Below are 23167 nucleotides of genomic sequence, written 5' to 3'. Positions count from 1 at the left end.
TTACTTTAACCATACCTTCACTATCCCAGGATAGCTAGTGAAGTTGACAATTATCCTACAGCTTGGATTTCAAAATCTCATAATTCAATGGAATTGTACAAAATCTTTTGCTTCCCCCCAAAATATGTGCACTCCACTCATGCATCCTTCATGCGCAACAGCATAAACTATTACTATTGGAACGTAAATCAAGATCAATAATTAAAGTAAATAATTTTTAATATTTTTTTGATGAGGATGCATTAAATTTCTATAGCTTTTAATTGTAATAGTACATAAAAAATTATGTATTTTTTTGTTCAGAAAATTAAATTTTATGTCTATAGAAATTCATATAGACAAATCACAACACAAATAAATCTTTTTTTAAATAATTTTTGTTAAAAAACAAGCAAGTTAACTTTTGAAAAAAGAGAAATTTATTTTGGTTTGAAAAATTCTAAAAATTGATTGGTTGAAAAGTCAATGTTTAATCACTATTTAAAAACATAGTGAATGCATCAGTATTCCTACCATGGGCAGGAACTAATAATTACAAAGGCTGATTAAGATTTATAAGAAATATAATCTAAAGTTTATAAAGTGTATTGAATATAGCATTTAGCAAAATTATTATTTTGTTTGTTTATATTGTTTTCAACAAACCAATTTGTATAGTATGTTAGTTTTATTTGAAAGAGATTTTTTCAACGATTGAGATTTCTTCTCGTTAGTTTGTTTATTAGAATATTTCAATCGACTATTCCATAAATAGATATTGGTTATATCTTGTTCCATATAGTCATGTTGATACTCTTCTAGAGTAACACATTCTTTGTGATGTCACACTCGATTCATTTCTCCAAATAATGATTAAATATAGTCCCAATAAGTAGAACCCATGATCATTTAGACCATGTTCATTTTCATTTTGTTCTTTGAGAATTGGTTTTCCTCCTCTTGTAATTGCTTGTGCTCATTAAGATCTACTTCAAGAGTGACCACACCAAAGACTACCTTTCTCATGATGTTATCAGTAAGTTTCACCATATCATTTATAGCCTTCTCCATTTGAATAATTTGGAAGTCATAGGATAATTAACATTTTTATGCCTTAATCAATGAAACATTGATCTTTGTTAAGAGAGGCATTGGTGGAAACAATGTTTCATTTCCTTTTACCTTTCATATAATTTTTAGAAGGGACTTCACATGGGAATAAATGGATAAGTATTAGTCATAATAGAATGAGCCAAATTGAAATTATGCTAGTAAAAGCAAAAAATTATCCCTCAATGAACCAAAGGGGAAGCTTCATCATCAATGTATTCTTTTCAATCAAGATAGACTTAAATGGAGGAAGCTAAATAAATCCTCATCACTCAAGTGGTGTAATAGTAGATAATTTTCCATGCATAGTTGAAAATCTACCTCCCAATGTGAAGTATTCGATGATGTGAAAGTTCACTAAAGCCAGAAAAGGTCAAGCACAATGTTCATACCCATTCTAATACCTAAATAGCACTTTGAGACCCTCGTAAATAGAATCAATATTTTTTCTTCTCAATTGAGGAATCTTCTTCCCTTCATAGTTAATACTAATAGCTACAGCTATCAATTAGTCTATCATAGCCAACTTAACTCCCTTGATAGAAACTTGGTAATTGCACCAAGAATTTATAAATTTAATCAAGAGGGATTCTTTAAAGCCCTTCATAGTTGCAAAATAAAATGTAACATCATTCTTTTAAAAAAAATCATTTTATTTTTATTTTTCTTCAAACGATCATGTTAATCTAAACAAATATATAACTTATTTCTAATTACTTTAGGTGATTTTTTATAACATATGATTATAACACCAGTTGAGAAAAAGAATAGTTCAACCTCCAAAACTAATACCTACACATTAGAAAGACAATGACCACTATAAGAATGCATGGATCATAGCTCATAAAAATATTAGAGATACATTGTGTTTTATTTGAAATTTTAAAAGATGAAAAATGGTGCACCTAAGTTAATCTTGTATAATTGAGCATAAAGCTATCAACTAGGTTGTTTTTCTTTTAAACTATTAATTTAATTTAATAAAATTTGACCCGTGTTATAATATTCTAATGAAAATCACAATTAGAGATAAGATGGGAATGTGTAACTAAAATAAGTAACTAAGAGTAAACATAACAAGAATTGAATATGGTGTGGATCTTGCTAAGATAAGGTATTTTAGACAACTAAAAAATGACCAAATGTTACATTCAATCAATTTACCTATATTATGACCAATTATCCATTACCATATTAATTAAATAATATTTCTCATGTTCATTTATTATTCTAAGTCCTAATCTAAGGTATTTATTTTATGTACTAAATTAGGCAACCCCTATATATTTTATTTAAACTACACCATTCCATTTCTTTCCAAATATAAATTAAATAAATAATTGAATTCACTTATTTTCTTACTCTCCTTGTCACATCCTACAACTACCCCACTTTCCTCTAATCAAACTCCCTAATCTTATCCTATTCTACCCCTAATCCTATGCGCTCTCCACAATCCATTATTGTAAAATGCCAACTAAATCAAAAATAAAAACCTAAAAGAAAATGTACATTATATTTTCACAAATAATAAACTCCGATGCTAGCATTTATTTGAATTTTTGAAACTTTTTCTAACTACTCTAAAACTAGAATAGAATTATAATCTATCTTTATTTGCAAAAAATTACAATTTATCAAAATAATTGTATTTTTTGTTTTCATAAAAGAAAATGCATTAAGTAGAATAGAGAGTTAAAATTTACTAATGATTTACCTTCCAATTTGGAATCCCATACAACTCTCAGCTTAATCTGCAAGAGGGAGAGCATATGCTTGTTCTTTTGTAATAACATTTTAGGAATGATAGTAGTGGCTGATATAACCTCTACAACAAGGTCTTTTCACCTAGTTGAATTTGAAACTTTCGTTTGCTTTAGTACTAACCTTGCTTTCTTTATACATGTGTATTTTTATTTTAATATTTTTGTATCGATTAATGGGATCCTAAGATTGGGGGCTTGCACATCCCTCAACTTAATGTCATCTTATCCCTTCTCTATATTTCTCTTAGATGCTCTCTCAACTTTATCATAAGTTTGAGCATGAAATTGTTAGACAGTTGAAATAACTGGAAGACAACTAAGAGGAGGGGTGAATCAATTGTCACCAGATTCCCAGAACCGTAAGAAATTAAAACTTTAATACCGGAACCCAAAAGATCAATACCAGAATGCATAAACCATATACTGAAATAACAGATATATCAATTAAGTACAAGAAATAATTAGAGAATAAATACCATCCACATGACACCAAGATTTATACGTGGAAAACTCAGTGAAGGGAAAAACCATGGTGGGAAGCCTACCCATAGTCAGATAATACTTCTGTAGTAGTATGTGATTACAATTGAGGAACCTGTACTTACAGGAAGGCCAACAACCTAGAGAACACTTCTCATCACAAAAGGAGTCTCACTGATTACATAAAAATCCAAACTACAATCTGGAAGAATGAATGAACTGCAAAGATAGCATCTCCTACGTATGAGTATAGTTTTGGTTAAGCTCAATACCGGAGGACTAAATCCTCTTACTTAAACCCAACTCGATCACCAATTATCAAACAAATCCTCTGCTTGAATGATTATTACATTATTCACTCCTATTACATATCCATATCCCTTCCTATATTCCCATGATCTACAATGAGATCTTACATCATATATACAAACCATCGACCACAAACAATAAGGTCGGCCACCAGACAATAAAATAATTTCATAATTACAAAACATGTTGGCTTGAGACCAAACAAATAATATCCAACCCATAAGACATCCTAGAAACACATCAAGAAGTCCAATCCACATGTTACATTAAGTCAATACATAACCTGGATAAACCAGGACCCAATTTAGGTCCATACATGCTAAAGCAATGATCCCAATCAACTAAGTCTCAAATATGATCACCATAAGCATCATGAATCTCCACTAGAAGCCATACCAACACCACTTATGCATAACGTCAAAGATCTTCAACAAAGCTTTGTCGATGAAACCCTCGCCGAAACAACGAACCAAGCTTACTAGCATATAGGATAACATCTGATTACCATAATAAAACCAATGGACTAAACATGAATCTAAGTAGCAGGAATAAGCCAATTCCATAACTCAAACATACAAGAGCATATTGGATCATCATGATCTAATCCAACCAAAAACCAAACAACCTACTGGGACCCGAAGGATAACGTTAAAGTAGCCAAAACAACTAGTGTTGACATCAATGACAAATAAGCAATGTAGCACATATTAATCAATTCCTCCAAATGGCTAACAATCTCCCCGTTTGGCATTGATGGCAACACTAGATGTGAAAAACATCCAAGTGTCAAGAAAATGCCAAACAAGTCTCCCCCAATGGAAGACATCCAACAAAATCTCCAAGATGATATGACAATGAAGTTTTGAATCAAAAACCAAACTTCCCCTATGAATGATATCGTTGTAAAGCTCCATTTTTCACATATATCTCTCCCCCTTTAACATCAATGCCAAAAAACTAACATGAATATCAAAGCAAAAACAAAAACCACAGAATCATAAGGCTAACTACTCCCCCTGAATAGTAGCATCCCCATATCATTTTGGATTAAATAATATCTCTAATAATGCATACCTGACTGATGCCAAATAGAATCAATCAACTTTTTGCCAGAGGGGCAAGAACCCTTAACCTATCTCTAAGGTACTCAAATGATTCTGTAGGCAAAGGTTTAGTAAAAATATCTGCAATCTTCTCTTTAATGTTCACATAAACCAGTCTAACCTCATTTTCTTCCACCTTCTCCTTCAAAAAAATGTACTTGATAGATATGTGCTTTGTCTTAGAGTGAAATACCAAATTCTTTGATATGTCTATAGCAAAAGAGTTATCACAGTGAATAACTACCGGTCCATTGCAATGCACTTTAATATCCTTCAACATTTGCTTCATCCATAGAACTTGTTTACAGTTAGTAGCAGCAACAACATACTCAGCTTCAACAATAGATAAAGAAGTACATGATTGTTTCTTGGTGATCCATGAAACCAACTTCTTCCCAAGAAAGAAATCTCCATCAGAGCTCCTTTTCTGGTTATCAACATCACCTGCCCAATCTGCATCTGTATATGCACATAAATTAAATTCATCATCCTTGGGGTACCATAAACCATATTCAGATGTACCTTGCAAGTATCTAAAAATTCTTTTCACAATACTCTCATGATTCTCTCTAGGATCACTTTGATATCTTGATGCAATACAAACAACATTCATTATATTAGCCCTAGTCTGAGTCAAATATGGCAAACCTCCAATAATAGACTTGTATCTTGTAGGATTTACCAGTGTAGATTCATCTTTCCTTGACAATTTCTCACTGGTAACCATAGGAGTACTTACCGGTTTAGAATCTTCCATGCCAAATTTATTCATTATCTCCCTAACATACTTAATTTGACAAATGAAAATACCTTTATCAATCTGAGTAATCTACAAACCTAAGAATTTTTTTATTTCCCCAATCATAGACATTTCAAATTCTTTCTCCATATTTTAGAAAATTCCATGCACAACTTATCTTCACCTCCAAAAATGATGTCATCAACAAATACTTCAATAATCAGTATATCATCATCAATGACTTTATAATATAGATTATTGTCAGCATTACCTTTAGTGAAACCAAGCTTCAAAAGATATTTATCTAACCTTGCATACCAAGCTCTAAGTGCTTGTTTCAATCGATATAAAGCTTTCCTTAACATACAAACCATGTCTTTATCATCTGAAAGTGAAAAACCATCAAGTTGCTTAATATAAACTTCCTCATCAAGATCCCCGTTAAAAAATGCACACTTGATATCCATCTGATAAACCTTGTAGTTTTTATGTGCAGCATAGGAAAGAAATAATCTTACAGCTTCAATCCTAGCTACAGGTACAAAAGTTTCACCATAATCAATTCCTTCCTTCTGAGAATATCCTTTACAAACTAGTCTAGCTTTATTCCTTACAACTTGTCCATCTTCATTCAGTTTATTCCTAAGAACTCATTTAGTTCCAATAACATTCTTATTTTTAGGCCAGGGAACTAAAGTCTGTGTGTTATTCTTTTCTATCTGATCTAATTCTTCTTCCATAGCTTTCATCCAACTTTCATCTTTACATGCTTCAATTAGTGATACTGGTTCAATTTGAGAAATTAAACATACCTCATTAGCTACCAATCTCCTTCTCATCATCACTCCATTGTTATTATCCCTAATGATATGATCTTATGAATTATTCAACCTTACATACCTAGGAGTCTTCTTATTCTCTGTTCCTCTTTCTGGTTCTTTGGTTATTGTTGAATTTTTTGATACTATCGGAGTAAGTGGTTCAACATTCTATTTTGGTAAAGGTGTTATAGGTTTAGTTATAATCATTTTCACTGCTGGTTCTTGCTCATAAACTCTGATTTGACTTCTATTCAACTCATCCATTTTGACATTAGCACTCTTCACAATTCCTTGCAATCTGTTATTATAACATCTATATGCTTTGCTTTCATTAGAATAACCAAGAAAAATTCCTTCACATCTAGGATCAAATTTTCCAATGATACCATCTCTTATGTTATAACATTTACTACCAAATATTATGAAATACTTAATTGTAATGTATTGCCAAACCATAATTCATAAGGTGTCTTAACGGTTTCTCCTTTGATATGTACTCTATTGAAGGTATAAATTGTTGTGCTCACTGCTTCTCTCTAGTAGATATGAGGTATATTAGCTTCCATCATCATAGTTCTAGCAGCATCCAAGATGGTTTTGTACTTCCTTTCCATGACTCCATTCTGCTGAGGTGTTTGTGGAGAAAAAAATTGTCTCCTTATACCATGCTTCTCACAAAAGTTATTAAACTCTCTGGATGTGAATTCTCCACCATGGTCTAACCTTAAGCATTTAATCTTCAATCCTGTCTTAGTCTCAACTTTAGCTTTAAAGATTTTGAACTTTTCAAAAGCCTAAGATTTCTCCCTTAAAAAAGTAACCCACATCATTCTAGAATAATCATCAATAATTAACATAAAATATCTATCACCTTGAATTTTTTTAACTCTAGTAGGGCCACACAAATCAGTATGAATAAGATCAAGAATTTCATCAGATTTGTCTTGTATGCTTTTAAAAGAGGTTCTGACCCATTTTCCCATTTGACATTCCTTACATACTAGATTATAGGGCTTCACAATTTTAGGTATATCTCTAACTGCCTTAGTTGAACTGATCTTTACTATAATGCAATCAAAATTCACATGACATAGCCAACTCTCATCAATTTGTGCAATTAAACATGTCTTCTCACTCGAGTTCAAATAAAATATATTACCTTTTATTTGTGTACCGGTTGCAATCTCCAATCTAGATCTATTCATGATTTTTCAATTTCCATCCTTGAATTGTAATTGAAATTCCTTATCCACCAATCGTCCTACACTCAAAAGATTATTCCTTAAACCTTCAACATAATAAACATTATCAGTATTGTGCTTACCATCCAAAAATATAGTAGCTTTTCCCTTGATCATACATGCTTTGTCATCACCAAATCTAACCAAACTGCCATCAAATTATTGCAAAGATAGAAACTTTCTTTTATCTCCAGTCATATGATGTGAACATCCACTATCAATTACCCATTCATCCTTATCTTCAATTTTAGCAGCAAGTGCCTTCTCTTTAGATACATTCTCTTCCAATGCTGGAACATCTTCCTTGATAGCCAGAAACACCCATTCCTTTCCGTTGTCGAAACCACTAGTAGAGTCTTGTGTTGGCTCATTGTCATAATCACTCACACCTTCCTCATCCGCTATGTAGCAAGATTTATCTCTATTTTTCATGTACTTATACTTGTTCTGATATCCAAGGTTAGGCTTAAAAGATTTTCTAGCTTTCTCTTCAAATCTTGAATTCCTTTCAGGAAATCTAGAAGCAAAATAACCTATCTTATTACATGCAAAACATTTAAAAGGTGATTTTCTTTCATACTTACTTCCTACCAGTCCTTTACATACTCTTCTAGCAAATAGGGCTTCAAGTTTCTCAAATTCTTCATCTTCTCTCTTCATATCATCCAATTCGTTTGCATACAAAGCTTTCCAATCTTACTTGCTAGTTGATAATGTAAATGCATGAAAAGCAGGTTCAGGCTTCATAGCTCCAAAAGGTCCAAATTCTTCAAGCTCAAAAGAAGATAATTTCCCAACCAAGGTATCTCTATTGACAAAAGTATTAGACATTGTTCTCAATTCATTAATTGAAGTAGCCTTCATCTTGTAAGCCGGTGGCAAAGCTCTTAGAACTTTAGAAATTATTTCATCTTCACTCAGAGTTCCACCACAACATTTAGTTCCCATCAGAATCTCATTTACCCTTTCCATGAATGTAGTAATCCTTTCATCTTCTTCCATCTTCAGGTTTTCATATCTTACCCAATAACCATCAAGTTTAGAAATCTTAACAGTAGGGTCACCTTCATTAAGAGTCTCCAATTTGTCCCATATAACCTTTGCAGCTAATTTGTTAGTTAATCCCATTATTTGTTGATCAGAAAGTGCACACAAGAGGGCTTATCTTGCTCTACAATCATTCTCAAGCTCCTTATCCATGTTTTCCAGAGGAGGATTTCCAGATGGTAGATTAAAAGGAGTAACCCCATTCTCTGTGATTTCCCAAATTTCCTTACCGAGACATCTCAAATAAGTCTCCATTCAAATCTTCCAAACTCTATAATTTGTTCCATGAAGCATAGGAATATCTCTCCAAAAGATAGCTTCAGATGAACTTGAACTGTTAGTCACCATAGGATCTTCCTCAAACGGTTAAGCTTCTATAGAGAGGACCAAAACTCTGATACCAATTGTTAGATAATTCAAATAACCGGAAGACAACTGGGGTGGGTGAATCAGTTGTCACTAGATTACCAGAACCTTAAGCAATTAAATCTTTAATACCAAAACCCAAAAGATCAATATGAGAATGCATAAACCAAATACCAAAATAGTAGATATATCAATTAAGTACAAGCAATAATCAGAGAATAAATACCATGCACATGACACCAAGATTTATACATGGAAAACCCAATAAAGGGAAAAACCACAGTGTGAAGCCTACCCACAGTCAGATAATACTTCTACAATAAGTATGTGATTACAATTGAGGGGCCTACACTTGTAGGAAGGCCAACAACCTAGAGCACAATGCTCATCACAAAACTAGTCTCACTGACTACATAAAAATCCAAACTAAAATCTAGAAGAATGAATGAACTGTAAAGATAGCATCTCCTATGCTAGAGTATAGTTCCGGTTTAGCTCAATACTGGAGGACTAAATCCTCTTAAATAAATCCAACTTGATCACCAATGATTGACCAAATCCTCTGCCTGAATGATTATTACATTATTCGCTCCTATTACATATCCATATCCCTTCCTATACTCCTATGATCTCAATGAGATCTTACATCATATATACAAACCCTCGACCACAAACAATAAGGTCAGCTACCAGACAATAAAACAATTACATAATTACAAAACATTTTGGCCTGAGAAGAAACAAATAATATCCAACCCATAAGACATTCCAGAAACACATCAAGAAGTCCAATCCACACATTACATTAAGTCATTCCATAACCTGGATAACTGTGACCCAATTTAGGTCCATACATGCTAAAGGAATGATCCCAATCAATTAAGTCTCAAACACGATCACCATCAGCATCTCAAGTCTCCACCAGAAGCCACTCCAACACCACTTATGCATAACATCAAAGGTCTTCAACAAAGCTCTGCTGGTGAAACGCTCACTGGAACAAAAAACCAAGCTTACTAGCATACAGGATAGCATCTGATCACCAGAACAAAACCAACTGAATGAACATGAATATGAGTAGCATGAATGAGCTAATTCCATAACCTAAACATACCAGAGCATACCAGATCATCATGATCTAATCCAACCCTAAACCAAACAACCTATCGAGACTAGAAGGATACCGATAAAGTAGCCAAAATAGCTCATGTTGACATCAATGACAAAACATCATTGAAACACATAATCAATTCCTCCAAATGGCCAACAGAAATGGTGTAAAATGAGATCCTATCCTAGGATTGTAAACTAAGATCTCAAATTTGTTTGTCTTATTGTTAGGAACATAAATAGGTTATGCTACAAACCTGATAGGAAAACAAAAAATAGGGTTTAAGTTTCTTTTGTTGCAATAGCATTGATAATATGAATTGTGTATTTAATATCTAGGATAAATGATTATAAATCAATAAATTTCAATAATAATAATAAAATACAAAACATGAAAATAACATAGTAGCCAAAATTTGGAAAGAGGGGATAGAGATGAACCTATAGCTATAATCTGTGCCTAAAAATGATAGACACTATAGGAGGGGGCTTTAGTTTCAGGGTTCTTGTGCACATAGAAAGTTATATATTCTTAGTATGGAGATCATGTAGTTGTGTCTCTATAAAATTCAGCCAAAAAGTGTTGGTTCTAGTTGGAGGACACCCTAGTCTAGGTGTTTCTACTTAATTAAAATTTGGGTCATTTGTCATTGTCTACTTTGCACACTTGTAGCACTCCAATGTTAGATATATGCCTCTACACACAAAAAAAAGGTCAAGTGTTGTGCTATATTGGGGCTTACCTATGTCAAGCCCCATATTGGTGCTCACACCTCTACTACAACAATGTTTGACTTCACGATGTCAAAAAGAGAGCTTGTCCTTAGAAAGGAAAGATGCTAAAAGATTAATTAGAATGCTTGAAATGATAAATGTTACCTTTGACATGAAAACATTATCTTTATGTCTCAAACAAAGCATCATGTTTCTTGAATGATGCTAATGTATTCCCTCATAATGGAGGTGTAGACATTGAAAATTGTCCTAGCCTTACAATGACACTTTTCATTCAAACTAATGAAATAGTTTTATTATTTAATTAGAACTAATATTCTTCTTCTAATTCCCTATGACTAAATAGTTTTTAATTATTTAATGATTATTTCTTCTAGTATTTAATTAAAATAATTTTACATTATTTAATTAAAATATATTATCTCTTTAATCAAACAATCTCAATTCATCAGTCTTGCATAAACTAATTATCCTTTTATGATTAAATATTTTTTCTAGTTATTTAATCCCTAACTAATTTTTCTCTTTGATTAAATAATTATTGAAATTATTTAATCTTTTTCAATGTAAAAATTCCTCTAATTAAATAAATTTAATATTTATGTAGTTATCTTCAACATGTGGGTGGAAATACATAAATTTAACTTGTTTATTTACACTCCACTTCCCACTCCACCTTCTTATTTCCTCACTCTTGCATGCTAATTTCTCCTTTCACATAACTCTTCCACCTTTCCACTTATCACTCCCACTTACTTATTCCTCTCCTCACTTAACTCTTCTACTTTCCTCTAACTCATCTCCCTCTTCACTTCTCACTCCAACTTGCTAATTTCTCCCACCTTCCTCTCTACTTAATCTTCCTCTCATGCAACCTTGATCATCCATCTCCCATTAAAAAAATTGATCTTAGCCCTTCATTTGATCTTCAAACATCTATAAATTTTTAATCCAATCCTCTCTTTTAACAACCACATCTTTGATTTTCCTCTTGTTATTATCACATAATTTAAGATTTTGAATTTTATTTTGTGCACACACAAATTTGAGAGAATTTTTGAAGAAGAATAAAAAGAAAAATGGAAGGTTTGTGAATTGGATGCATGGGTTTTTTTTTTCTTGCATTTTAATCATGTTTTCTTCATTGGTTGAGTAGACATTTTCCTTAGAAATATGAGTTTGTGGTCTCTCTAATGTTTCTTTCTAGCTCTCCCTATCTCCTAAATGACATTTTTGGTGGACTTGATGTGAATCATGTGTTAATCTGATGATATTGACTTTTGGTGAATATGCAAGTCCCTAACAACACAACCATGGATCTTGTGATACAATTGACTACCTTCTTCTATATATAACACATGTATGGTTATTTCTAACACAATTATGTTTATCTACAATATAACCATTTTTATATCTAACATGTTTGGCTCATTTTAAATGGTTTGAAATCATAAAAATTTCAAACTCACGCAAGTGCTCTTAAGTCCAACACATTTGTTTTATTTTCAAATTATAATAGGTTTGTTGGATAAATAAAAATTAAACATGAAATTCCATTCCACAATTAGATAATTAGGAGGTTAATGAATCAATTCAATAATTAGATAATTAGGAGGTTAATGAATCAATTTCATAGTTAGTTTAATTAGGAGGTTAATATATCAATTTCACAATTAGCTAATTAGGAGGGTAATGAACAAATTTCAAAATTAGTTAATTAGGAGGTTAATGAATCAATCTCATAATTTGATAATTAGGAGGTCAATGAAACAATTTTATGATTATCTAATTAGGGGGTCAATGAATCAGTTTAACAATTATCTTATTATGAGGTAAATGAATCAATTTTAGAATTAGCTAATTAGGAGGTCAATGAATCAAAATCACAATTAGCCAATTTTAGGGGATCAATGAATCAATTTCACATTTATGGGTTTTAATAAATCATAGAAATCAAATCAACTAAAATCAGATAATTTTCTGTTGAAATGAACTTAATCTTTCAATTAAATTTATTTTTTTCAGAGCATAATTGATTTTCAAGTTTTTAGGTAAATCTGGTGAAATTGTTTCTAAAACCATTGCATTCATTGTTACAATATCTTTCACAATTGTCATATTTTGTGACACATTTATTACATTTTCAGCCACAATCTTTCCTATCTCTAGCACATATGGCTAAGAAGATGAAAATTTTAGGGTTTTTCAAATTTTTGGTTTCTTCTTTCTGCTTACATAGAACATATTTTTTTTGTGTTACTAATGATTTGTGTAAAGATCTTGCAAATCATGGGATGATGGAAATGAATGCAAACAACTAAAATAAAATTGTAGGACATGACCATTAGAAAAATTGGCTAAACAATCTGAGTATTTGTGTGTTTATTATATTAGAATTTACAGTTAATTTTTTTTAATGGAATGAACATCTTTCTAAAGTGTTTGGTAAATTAAAACATATATTGTGTTCACTTGAGTAATTATACACATATCCTCTCCCCTTGAATGCTTGTGTGAACTTTTGTGTAAGAGAAATACACAATGACTCCTATTGATTATTTTTCTACCTAGTAGTCAAAATAGAAATAATTTAGGGCTTCACTGCATTAATCATTTTGAGCTAGATGACCAACTAACAAGACTTCCAAGGATAAGGAATTCTTCTACACTTTGGGCTCTCCAAAACCTAGGCGGGTGAACCTACAGGACATTCACAAATATAGCACGACTGACATAGAACATCCCTCACAAGCAAAAAATTCCTAGAAACTCGTACCAATGCATGTACACATCTAAGCAAAATCCTATTTCACACCCAGTAAATCAAAATTAGATTGGTTTCTCAGAAAATAAGAACAAACAACATAAAGATGAAAAAAAAGAAGGTTGAAACTGTTTGTATTTTGGTATGGTTTTGTCATTGATGTCAACACCTACAAACACTTATCAACTCTGGCACTTTGGAGAATCAGCAACATTCACCGATAAGCAAGTGACCTATGCATAGTCACCGGTATCTGGTACACCAATAGGATATAATGTTCATCGGCACTTGGAATGGCATGGAGAACACCTGGTTATGTCGAAGACATTGTTTGACACTTTGTCTTGGAGATTTGTTCATTGGCATATTTGTATTTGCATATTTGCTATTACCGGCAAATAGGTCCAGGTTATCACCGACAGGGTTATCTTTTCCATATGAGCATGACACGCTATGGAGATGTTTTATTATTGTTGTAAGTGCATCAAGCCGACATGTTGAATTGGTTATTGCATCGGATATTGTTTTATTTGTAAATTGATTTTATTGTAATATCCTTTACAGTCGACCTACTAAAATTGGTCTTAGGTTATGTAATAAATGTAAGATCTTATTTGTAAGATCGTATGAGGAATGTGAAAAAGAATTGTGTGAAGGTATATGTGAGAATAAGCAGAGCTATACATGCAGACATCATTTGAAGGTTGACGGAGGGTTTTTGTGAAGACAATCATAACTACACCAGTACTGAATCTAGCATAGAAAGCTAATTTGAGAAGTACATTCATATTGGATTTAACCATCCAATTGTAGTCAGTGTGACTCCCATTTTGTGTTTGAGCAGTGAGCTCTAGGCACTTGGCCTTTCTGCATATGCAGACCCCATTTGTATACACTTACTATCTGCAGTAGTATCATCTGATTGTGGGTAAGGTTTCCCACCATGATTTTTCCCCTTACAGGGTTTCCACATACAAATATTGGTGTTATGTGTTGTGGATGACTTTGTCTTTTTGTTTCATGCATTAATCTTTACGAGTATTGCAATTAACTGATAAAATTGTCCACCGGCAAAAAAGACTGGTTTACCGGTATTAAGCATTAAGTTGGTTAAGTTGTTTTGGTTTGAATTTATTTGACAGCTGATTTTACCCACCCCGCCCCCCTCTTAGTTGTCTTCAGGACCAAACAATTTGTATCAGAGCTTAGTCCTCTTTTTGCAGAAGTTTAACAACTTGAGGAGATCCAATGTCTACTAACTATTTCAGGAAGGACAACCCTAAACTTGATGGAACCAATTATGGCATATGGAAGATCAGAATGAAGACACATCTGAATTGCATTGGAAATGACATTTGGGATGTTACAAAGAATGGCTATACTGCTCCTACTCAGAATCAGCCTAATCCACCTAACTTGGCTAAAGATGAGGAAAATGATTGCAAAGCAAGAGAAGCACTTTTGAGCACATTATCAGATCAACAAATCATGGGATTATTAGATAGATCAACTACTAAAGCTATTTGGGATCATTTGGAAACACTAAATGAAGGAGATTCCACAGTCAAAATTGCAAAACTTGAAAGCTTCCGGGTCAGGTATGAAAATCTGAAAATGGAAGAAGATGAAAGGATTTCTGCTTTTATGGAAAGAGTTAATGAAATTGTTTTGGGTATTAAATGTTGTGGAGGAACCTTAAGTGAAGATGATATTGTTTCAAAAGTTTTAAGAGGATTGCCACCGGCATACAAAATGAAAGTTACTGCTATAAATGAGTTAAGAACAATGCCTAATACATCAGTAACTAGGGATACATTGATTGGAAAACTTTCAGCTTTTGAAATTGAGGAATTTGGTCCTGTTGCTACTATAAAGACAGATTTAGATTTTAAGGAATCAACATCATCTGCACCATCATTTGAAAAGTCTGATTGGAAAGCCTTTTATGCAAGAGAACTTGAGGAAAGCAGGAGAGAAAATTAAGAACTTGAAGAACTTGAATCACTATTTGCAAGGAAAATGCCTAAAGGTCCAATTGGAAGTAAGTATGAAGGTAAAGCACCCTTTAAATGTTTCACCTATAATAAGATTGGTCATATGGCTTCTAGATGCCCTGATAGACATGCTAGACTAAGAGAATAAGCTAGGAGAACATACAAGCCTAACCCTGAATATCAGAGATACAAATTTAAGAAGAATAAAGATAAATCTTGTTATCTTGTTGATGAAGGAGTGACTGATGATTTTGATGAAGATCCGGCAGATAATGGATGGGTTTTTGTTGCTATAATAGAATATCAACTAACACCTACTATTCAACCAACAGAACAAGCCTTGGCAGCTAAAATTGGAATTAAGGATGAATGGATCATTGATTCAGGATGCTCAAATCATATGACTAGTGATAAAAGCAAATTCTTGAACTTTTAGGAATATAATGGAGGCTTAGTGAGATTTGGAGATGACAAAGCTTGTTTGATCAAAGTTAAAGGTACACTATCTCTTGATAGTAAGCATAATACTGACAATGTTTACTATGTTGAAGGTTTAAAGCACAATCTTTTAAGTGTTGGTCAATTAGTTGAGAAAGGATTTCAGTTACAATTCAAGAATGGAAAATGCAAAATCATGAATAGAACTAGTTTGGAAATTGCAATCGGTAATCAAACTAGAGGTAATATCTTTCATTTGAATAACAATGAAAAGACATGCTTGATTGCACATATTGATGAAAGTTGGCTATGGCATAAGAGACTCTGTCATGTAAATTTTGATTGCATGGTAAAAATTAGTACTACAAAGGCAGTTAGAGATTTACCTAAGATTGTCAAACGTCACAATACAGTATGTAAGGAATGTCAATTTGGAAAACATGTTAGAGAATCTTTTAAAATTATTCCAGAAAAATTAAATAATGCTCTTGACTTAACTCACATTGATTTATGTGGTCCAGCTAGAACTAAAAGCTTGCAAGGTGATAGATATTTCATGCTAATCATTGATGACTATTCTAGAATGTGCTAGGTTACTTTTCTCAGAGAAAAATCAAAAGCACTTGGGAAGTTAAAACTATTCAAAACAATGGTAGAGAATGAAACCAGTAAGAAAATCAAATGTCTAAGATCAGATCAAGGAGGAGAATTTACATCTAAGGAATTTAATGCATTATGTGAAGTGAATAGAATTAGAAGACAACTATCAACACCCCGGACACCACAGCAGAATGGAGTTGTAGAGAGGAAAAACATAACTATTTTGGATGTAGCTAGAAGTATGTTATCAGAAGAAAATCTACCACATGTGTATTGGAGAGAGGCAGTAAGCACAACGGTCTATACTTTCAACAAATTTCACATCAAAGGAGAAACCGGTAAGACCCCTCATGAACTATGGTTTGGTATTACTCCTACTCTTAAATATTTCAGAATATTTGGAAGCAAATACTATGTTAGAAGAGATGATTATATTGGCAAATTTTATCCTAGAAGTGATGAAGGAATATTTCTTTGTTATTCATCTAAAAGTAAGGCATACAAATGTTTTAACAAAAGATTGCAGAAAATTTTTGAGAGTACAAATGTAAAGATTGATGAACAATTCAGAGGAACTTCAAGGTATATAGACTTTGAACAGGCAACAAAAATTCTGACAAATAAAACTACATTGAATCCACCGGTACAGAATGAAGATCCAGTTACACCGATATCAATTGAAAATTCCGCTGTAACTGAGGAACAACGACAAACAAAGACACCTCGATATATAAGACTAAATCACTCTAAAGATTAGATAATTGGAAACAAGTATAAAGGAGTTATGACAAGAGGAAGACTAGAAAATGAAGAGGTATGTCTTATTTCTCAAATTGAACCATCATTAGTTAATGAGGCATGTGGAGATAAACACCGGATTAAAGCTATGGAAGAAGAATTAGAGCAAATTGAGAAGAATAACACTTGGACATTAGTTCCCTGGCCTAAAGACAAAAATTTGATTGGAACAAAATGGGTATTCAGAAACAAACTTAATGAAGATGGTAAGGTAATCAGAAATAAGGCAAGACTAGTGTGTAAGGGATATTCTCAGAAAGAAGGAATTGATTATAATGAAACCTTTGCACCAGTAGCTACAAAGTATATCAAATGGATATTAAATGTGTATTTCTAAATGGAGATCTTGAAGAAGAAGTTTACATTGAACAACCTGATGGATTTTCTTTAACATATAACAAAGATATGGTTTGCAAGTTAAGGAAATCTTTATATAGGTTGAAACAAGCTCCAATAGCTTGGTATGCAAGATTGGATAAGTATCTTTTGAAGATTGGATTTTCTAAAGGTAATGCTGACAACAACTTATATTACAAAGTGACTAATGATGACATATTGGTTATAGAAGTTTTTGTTGATGATATAATCTTTGGAGGAGAAGATGGATTATGTAAAGACTTTTGTATTGAAATGCGGCAAGAATTTGAAATGTCTATGATTGGAGAAATAAAATTCTTTTTAGGATTGCAGATTTCATAGACTGATAAAGGTATATTCTTGAGTCAATCCAAGTACTTGAAGGAGTCATTAAAGAAATTTGGGATGGAGAACTCTAAACCGATAAGCACACCTATGACTACAAATGACAAATTATCACTAAGGGATGAATCTACACCTGTTAATCCGACTAGGTACAAATCTATGATAGGAGGTTTATTGTATTTGACACAAACAAGACCTAATATCATGAATGTAGTATGTATTGTTTCAAGATTTTAGAGTAATCCTAGAGAAAATCATGAATCAGCTGTAAAAAGGATTTTCTGGTACTTACAAGGCACTACAAATCTTGGAGTATGGTATCCTAGACATGAAAACTTTGAATTATGTGCATACACAAATACAAATTGGGCAGGAGATGTGGATGATAGAAAAAGCTCCACCGATAGAGCATTTTTTCTTGTAAGCAGATTAATTTCTTGGTTGAGTAAGAAACAAAGTTGAACATCTTTATCAATAGGAGAATTAGAATATGTTGCAGCAGCAACTAACTATACATAGGTACTATGGCTTAAGAAAATGTTGAAGGATATAAAGGTAAAATGCAAGGAACCTATTACTATCTATTGTGATAACACTACAACAATTGATATATCTAAGAATCCAGTACTACATTCTAAAACCAAACATGTTTCTATCAAACTAAATTTTCTAAGGGAAAATGTTGAAGCAAAAGAAGTAAAACTAGTTTATGTGAATACTAAAGAGCAGATTGCAGATATTTTCACTAAACCTCTACCTAAGGAGCCTTTTGAATATCTCAGAGAATAGCTTGGGGTCATATCCCCACTGGTAGAAACTTAGATAGTTGATGATAGTCATCAACCGATAGAATTAATAGAGAAATCTTTTACTCCAGCTTTGATGAGAAAGCTACTTCTCAGGGGGAGTAGTTGGTATACTAAATTGGTTGGTATTTTGTATCTGAAAAAAGGTCTTTATATTGATTTGGCATTTGATGTCAAAGGGGGAGAGATTGGTATGGAAAAACATAAGGAAAACACATGTTACTCCCAAGGGGAGAGACTGTTATTTACTCCCAGGGGGAGATATTGTTATTTTGGAAAGACTGATTACACTCTATCTATATTTTGATTTCTGGTTATGATCTCTTTTGGGAGATTGTTGGTTTTTGGTATTTGGCATTTCTGTTTTGGAACTTTGATGTTATTTCCATCTTGTGTTGCCATCAATGCCAAAGGGGGGGATTGTTGGTATTTTGGTATGGTTTTGTCATTGATGTCAACACCTACTAACACTTATCAACTCTGGCACTTTGGAGAATCAACAACATTCACGGGCAAGCAAGTGACCTATGCACAGTCACCAGTATCTGTTACACCGGCAAGATATAATGTTCATCGGCACTTGGAATGGCATGGAGAACACCTGGTTATGTCAAAGACATTGTTTGACACTTTGTCTTGGAGATTTGTTGATTGGCATATTCGTATATGCATATTTGTTATTACCGGCAAATAGGTCCAGGTTATAACCGATAGGTTTATCTTTTCCAGATGAGCATGACACGCTATGGAGATGTTTTATTATTGTTGTAAATGCATCAAGCCAACATGTTGAATTGGTTATTGCATCATATATTGTTTTATTTGTAAATTGATTTTATTGTAATATCCTTTAGAGCTGACCTACAAAAATTGGTCTTAGGTTATGATATAAATGTAAGATCTTATTTGTAAGATCGTATGAGGAATGCGAAAAAGAATTGTGTGAAGGTATATGTGAGAATAACTAGAGCTATACATGCAGACATCATTTGAAGGTTGAAGGAGGGTTTTTGTGAAGACAATCACAACTACACCGATACTGAATCCAGCATAGAAATATGCTAATTTGAGCAGTGCATTCATATTGGATTTAACCATCCAATTGTAGTCAGTGTGACTCACATTTTGTGTTTGAGCAATGAGCTCTCGGGGCTTGGCCTTTCTGCATGTGCAAACCCTATTTTATACACTTACTATCTGCAATAGTATCATCTGATTGTGGGTAAGGTTTCCCACCGTGGTTTTTCCCCTTACAAGGTTTCCACGTACAAATATTGGTGTTATGTGTTGTGAATGACTTTGTCTTTTTGTTTCATGCATTAATCTTTACCAGTATTGCAATTAACAACTGTCTACCGGCAGAAAAGACTGGTTTACCGGTATTAAGCATTAAGATGGTTAAGTTGTTTTGGTTTGAATTTATTTGACAACTGATTCACCCCCCCTCTCAGTTGTCTCCGAGACCTAACAGAAATGATCATCAATTAAAGACTGTTTGAAATATCATAGAAACATATAGACTAGTGCTTATCCTAAGGTAATAGAGTCAGAGTTTCCTAAATTTAGCAATTTCATAGTTCAAAGGTGGCATGCTTGGTAATCTTCTAAGTAGAAGAGGAGCCTCATATGCTTCAAGAGTAATTTCATGATTAAAAAAAGTGGAACGTCCCCTAAACCACAAGGGGAACTCATAGTCCTAGATAGGCAGCAATGGAAGCAGAAAGAGGAGCTCACAAATGAATATTGCAACATCATACCAAAGCTGCATCTGAACCATCCACCTTCCCCAACTACCATTTTTCACTCCTCTTTTGTTGCCTCTGTGCCATTTAGTGGTGCAAGGGAAAATGTGGATAGCCCTTGAAAGGTTACTTGCAACTGAAAGGGCCTCTCAAGACCCCTTAGGCTATAAGACAACTCATTTGAAAATTCTCCATCCTATGTCACAAAATTTAAAACTTAGAAATGCACAATCTTTCCCCTTAATTGAAACTCTCATTTTCGGAACCATCCTCAAACAATCATGAAGAATCATCTTGAAAACTACTTAGCCAAGATTCATATTGTTTCTCTTTATAGGAAACTGGGATTTCTAAAAAAAGATTATTCTTAAGTAATTCTGACATGAATGCTATTTCTTTCTTTATGCTTTCAAAACTTCTACTCTTTTTCCACCTCCAACTCAATTGTCCTTTTCAAAATTTTCTCTACATGCAACCTTAATCACCATCATTTTGAATTCCTTGTCCTATCCAAATGTAGGCAAGTATTATTTATCCTTTTGGAGCTCATTATGGACAGGTGATTTTGCCATGATCTTCATGTCATACATTTTAAATTTTGGGGTGTTGTGTATTCCATTTCACTTGTGCCAATCTGCCTTATTGATCTAGTCACTAATTTGACCAATGCATTCAATTGCTTGCTGAGCCTGAAAAGATAACAAAAAGAATATTGTGTGCCCACATGTTAGCAATATGATGGAATTGATTATGTGTTGCATTGATGTTTTGTCATTGATGTCAAAACTAGCTGTTATGGTTGGTTACCAGCACCGATAGACAGATTTTGGTTATAGGTAGAAGAACTTGTGTTACTGGCAGAAGGGACTATCAGTTTGATACTACCAAAATGTTTCATATTTGGTTTGATGCTTCTAAGTATGTTTTGGTCAGTTGGTTTTGACTTGGTAATTGGATTCTATCATACACTCTAGTAAACCTTTACCAGCATGGTTTAAGGCTTTACCAACAAAGCTTTTACTAAAGATCTTTGACAGGATGCATATGTGGTGTTGGTGTGGCTTCTAGATGGAATTCAGGATGTAGGAGATGATCTTTGTTCGTGCTTCAGCTGATTGGAGATGTTGGTTTGGCATGGTGAATCTATTTGGGTTTGGTACATTACTAGGTTATGGACCGGTATCCTGTTATGTGTTGTCTACACATTAATGAGATGATTTCTGGATTGGTTAATGTTGTTTTGGTCTTAAGCCGACATGGCATATCATTGTAATATGGATATATGTAATGATCTTATTGTAATATCTTTTAGGTAGTTGACCTAATTGATTTAGGCCTTAGGGTTTGTATAAATATGAGGTAGGAACTCTTTGTAGAGTATTGTGGTTATTGTAAGAGGTCATCGTCAAGGAATGTAATGTGTGAATATTGTAATATCATTCAGGCAAAGGAGTTGGTTGATCATTAGAGATCGAACTGGGATTGTAAGAAGATTTAGTCCTCCGACATTAAGCTTAACCGGGACTATAATCAGACATGGTAGATACTATCTTTGGTAGTTCATTCTTTTGGATTGTTGTCCAAACATCTTGAGGTGGTTTTAACCTCTCTGTAGTTAGTGAGACTCCTTTGTAATGAGTAGTATGCTCTAGGCAGTGTGCATTCCTGCATGTGTAGGCCCCTCATTGTATCACATACTTTCTGTAGAAGTATTATTTGACTGTGGGTAGGCTTCCCACAATGGTTTTTCCCTTTCTAGGTTTTCCACGTACAAATCATGGTGTTATGTTGTATGGTTGCATTGCATTGATTCTCTATTTCATTCTCAAGTTTTAATGCTTATTGATATTTATTTCATCTATTCCAGTATTTAAGTTTATATGCTCTGGTTTAAGGTTATTAAGTGGTTGAATTAATATAATTTGTTAATAACTGATTCACCCCCCCCCCCCCCCCCCTCTGAGTTGTGCACCGATTATCCTAACAATTGGTATCAGAGCTTTGGTCCTCTTTTTCTGAAGCTTAACTGCTTGAGGTAGATCCTATGGTAGCTAACACTTCAAATCCATCGACAACTATTTTCAAAAGATAAATTTCTAAGCTTGATGGAACAAACTATGGGATATGGAATATCATAATGGAGACACATCTTAGATGTCTTGGTTGTTGGTATTATGGATGACTTCATCATATGTTGCATTGGTTTTGTCATTGATGTCAATGCTTGTCTTCTTGGAGATCTACATTGTTGATTTGGCACTATGGTCAGATTGTTTTATTGTTGAACTGACATATTATGGCTAGTGGCTTATGCATAGTCACCAGTATATGCTTCACCGATAGGTTATATTATTCACTAGTAGTAGTGATGACTTGTTATCATCTGGGGATCATTTGTCATGTCGAAGACATTGATTGGAAGCTTGGATTTGGTGTTTTTCTTATTGGTCTAATTGGGTTGATAGATTTTCCTTTACCGACAGATAGGTATTGGTTATGGACCAGTACATGTTTCAT

Source organism: Cryptomeria japonica, chromosome 8 (assembly GCF_030272615.1).
Source record: "Cryptomeria japonica chromosome 8, Sugi_1.0, whole genome shotgun sequence".
In the NCBI taxonomy this organism is placed as follows: domain Eukaryota; kingdom Viridiplantae; phylum Streptophyta; class Pinopsida; order Cupressales; family Cupressaceae; genus Cryptomeria; species Cryptomeria japonica.
The sequence above is the reverse complement of the archived record's forward strand: the minus strand, read 5'-3'. Positions refer to the sequence as shown.